The sequence below is a fragment of the Triticum urartu genome, chromosome 7A (genome assembly GCF_056163025.1).
Source record: "Triticum urartu cultivar PI428250 chromosome 7A, HENAU_Tu73, whole genome shotgun sequence".
In the NCBI taxonomy this organism is placed as follows: Eukaryota; Viridiplantae; Streptophyta; class Magnoliopsida; order Poales; family Poaceae; genus Triticum; species Triticum urartu.
In genome coordinates this window covers 361,632,557-361,636,479 of record NC_141879.1, presented here as the reverse complement: position 1 = coordinate 361,636,479, position 3,923 = coordinate 361,632,557, and the positions used below count along the sequence as shown (strand labels likewise).

Below are 3,923 nucleotides of genomic sequence, written 5' to 3'. Positions count from 1 at the left end.
TTTGCCGAAACGCGCTATAGCTAAGATAGCCATAGCGTGTTCCAGAGAAACGCGCTACAGCTATTCCTTTCTGTTTTCTTTTTCTTTTTCTTTTGTTTTTTTATATTTTCTTCTTTTCATTTCTCCTTTTTCTATTTCTTTCATTTTCATTTACTTTTCTACTTATTTTTCTATTTATTTTCTTTTTCGTAGCAGTAGCGCTCTACAGCATAAACGCGCTGCTACAAAGTTTTTAGCAGTAGCGTGCTTCTGGGTGAACCGCTACTACTATTCCTAGCCTACCGGCATTAGTGAGGGAATTTTAGTAGTAGCGTTTTTCCGTGAAGACGCGCTACTGCTAAAACAATGGTTGTAGCGTGGTTTTGCAACAAGCGCTACTACTAAGTAGCGCTAGCGCCGAGTTTTGACCAACGCTACTGCTATACCTCTGTGTATAAGGTTTTCCCTAGTAGTGTATGGACTCGCCAAAGCACATTTTTCAACCTTACAATGGCCCCGCATAGCATTCTCCACTTGCGCTCTAGCTCTTATATATTGCATGCGCATTAGTCTAGATAATAAAAAATTAGAGTGAGAAAGTGGTAGATAGATAAATAGATAGAGGAAGAGATAGAGAATTGGTAGTGACTGAGAGAATGATATAATATCACCTCATCATTTAGATTTCACTAGAACCTTCATTTTACATTGTCAGAATCATGCATACCCGCGCGGGGGCACCCTCTTTACATGCGAACCACATCATTGAGAGAATGTTGCACCCATCGACACCCTTGTACACCGTGCAGAGTTTCGGGATGATGATATTGTGTTGTGATGACATTACAGCTTCTAATCACCTTCATCACACATTAACAACATACGAGCCGACTGTTGTATGGCTTCGCCAAGCACATTATCCATACACTACAACCGCGCCCCGCATGGCCTGTTCCACTCACACTCTAACACTTTTATGTTTCGTGTAATTTTGTCTAGATGATAGAGGATTAGAGAGACGATGATAGGTAGATAGAGAGTCGATTGTTAGTGAGTGATAGCTAGTGTGGTATAGTATCATCACATCATTTAGATTACACGGGAACCACCATTTTACGTTGACAGAACCGCGTCAAGGAGAAGCCACCGTCCCCACCGTGCTACTGCTCCTCCTCTCCGACGCGTGAAGGACGAGCCAGAGTCCTCCCATGCAAACGCAGCGGCGTCTAGATTGGGCGCCACATCAAGGAGGAGTCAGCCTGGCCCCTACACAATTGTAGCGTCATATTAAGGGCCGCGTGAAGAGCGAGCTAGTGTCGACGTCGCCGGTTCATCAAGGACGAACTACCGCCGGCGATCACCAAAGCGCGAGACCATATCCTCCACTATGCCGGTGGAAGCGGTCCTTCGGGCTCGCGTGCCGTCATTTTTGAGGATGAGCAGGTACCGAGGCAACAGGCGCAATGCTGCTCGTCGCTCGGCATTCCACAACCCCATAACGACCCCTACATGGCCACCACTTGGGCCCTCGACCGCTTCGTAACCACCGAGGAGATGACCGAAGGCGCTGCCACCGCCTAGACGGTGAGATCAACAAGATCGGCGAGGAGTGGTCGTTAGCGACTCCTCCGCCAATTTCAACGGGGCAAGACCACCGCTAGGGCTCCACAAGCGTCGTCGGCACTGGCCGCGGCGGCCCTCCGCGCCCCGCAGGAGGAAGTAGAGCGGCTCCTCCGCGAGCAGCAGGAAGCAGCCGGACAAGGCTGTCGCGGCAGACTGGCGCCCTTCCGCCGCTGGAGGGACAACGACAACGACACGGACGGCTCGACACTGTGGTCGTCTGATACGAGCAATAGGCTTTTTTTTAATTTACAGTTAAACAACCGAAATATCAACCATATATGTAAATTATGTCTGAATTTGAGTGAAATTTGACGCATTTGCTTAAATTTATCAAGTTTCTTCAAATTTGATTTGAATTGTTTGTGGCTATGTCTGGATGGTCGGGTCCCGCATCAGTGTCCACGGTTTGGTCTTCAGTCCATAAACAATTGGGGTGTCCGTTTTGGGAGTCGGTATTGAATATGCCCTTATACCAAATTAAGTTTACAACCTTTTGTTTTGTGTCGGCATGTGTTGATTTATTTTACTACCTTATCACCCCACCGCTATTTAAAAAAAATGCTCACACGCAAGAAGTCGACGTTGAGCTTGGTCCGTTCATGCGCTACGTTTGAAAACAATAACGAAACAGTTCGGTCAAAACCGTCACGCCGTTAATTTAAAAAAACAGTCACGCCATTCCAGGGTAGCATGGTGCAGCAAGGCTTTTTTTGTTATTTACCGCAAGGCGCCGGTAAAAAAACACCGAATTTACTGGGACAAAGTCAATGCTCACCCCGAAACAAAATGGCCGTCTCGTGGCTCCTGGAATCCGGGGTTCAGAGATCGCCGGTGTTTTTTTTGTCTGCTCCCCTGCAAGGGAGCGAGGGGCGGCCCGTGATCGGACTCACGCGACGGCTAAAGCCGAGCGCGTCTACTCCCGCGAAAGCCGAGCAGACTATTTGGCATTTGGCATCTGCTACCAATTTGCGAGAGGTTGAAGACCACCGGAAGTTTGACGTACTTCGTTTGTTCATAGGGCGGCGAGACACACGGATCTAAGGTAATATCGTCTCCCATCTAACGCATTTTATACATCACCGCACTACGGGAGCAATCCTGCAGTGTGGTCTTATACATCACCATATATAGTCCCTCCGTTTTTCATGGACTCTGTGCAAACGCATCATGATCCCTCAATGGCGATGGCAGCCATCGAAAAAACTGACTAGTGCTTGCTGGCCATTGACGCAGGACGGATGGGTACGGGATCCCGCCGCCTTCGGGGCCGAGCGCGCCTCGACGGATTGACGATTTATCATCAGGATCAAATGATGAAGAGATTTTTTAATACCCCTCCTGCAGGTAAACACCCCTGACCCCCATCTTATAAGTCTTAACAAAAGTAGGGCTGCTAAAGCATTCTCGGCACCATGATAAGATTTATTTTTTGTTGATTTGACTTTGTAGATAGTGCAGTGAACCATGCACACACCTGGTCTACATATATTTCTGACTTCCCAAGGACGAGGACAACAATTGTCGACCGATAGGCCAGCAGATGAACTTCGCAACGAACACATCAAGATTGCTCACGAGTTAATGGCATGTATAGCTAAATACTTTGACGGAAGGACGCCGAAGGCAAAGGGATGGCAGAATTGGTTCCCCAAAGCTCACCAACGGCCCTTGGATTTGCAGCAGGTACTTGCCGAAACCCAATAAAATCATTTTGTTTAGTGCAGTGCAGTGAGCACTCTGAGAAATTCGTGTTCAACAACTTTAAGGGCTTCAAGAGGGATACAGGCGCTACATTATGTGAGGCAGTGGTATGAGCGTTTTTCTGATGCAACAGTTAGGAGATGAGATCTACCAATCAAGGATGATCCTTCTTTATGAAGTTTTGGGATTAGCTGGGAACATTGGGCAACTCCCTGCAAAATTTAAGATGTGCCAGACTGATTGCTGAGAAGGGGGCAAATATAGCTTGGTCACACTATCACTATTAGCACCGCCACAATCAAGAAGTCAGAAGGGGGTCATTTGCAACGGCCTTGTAAATCAAACCGTGGTCGTTCCCATTATCAAAGAACTTATGGGAGACTCGTAATTTTTCCTGAGAACTATCTGCAGGTTATGTAATACGTATTTTATGGAACTTTTTCCGTATGCTTAGAGTGCGTATTGCATGTGGTATGTGTCAGGAACCTGACCTTGGGCAACGCCAGTGACTTTAGTCCCACCTCGAATATGGGAGGAGGCTAGGAGCTTTTTATAAGTGAGAGTGCCACACTCCCTTCAGGCCGGTCTTTTGAGATGTTGTGGGCTTTCTACTTATAGTG

The 3,923-nt window shown here is 47.3% G+C and overlaps 1 long non-coding RNA gene across 2 annotated transcripts; it reads left to right on the top strand.

The window, feature by feature from the left end:
- Positions 1-2,421: 2,421 nt before the first annotated feature.
- Positions 2,422-3,691, top strand: LOC125524258 (uncharacterized). Of its 2 annotated transcripts, XR_007290644.2 has the most exons (4): positions 2,422-2,644; positions 2,836-2,946; positions 3,052-3,285; positions 3,369-3,691. It is a non-coding gene; the product is annotated as an uncharacterized LOC125524258 (long non-coding RNA). The 2 variants fall into 2 exon arrangements; XR_015611373.1 differs by having other exon boundaries at positions 3,052-3,691.
- The last annotated feature ends 232 nt before the right edge of the window (positions 3,692-3,923 follow it).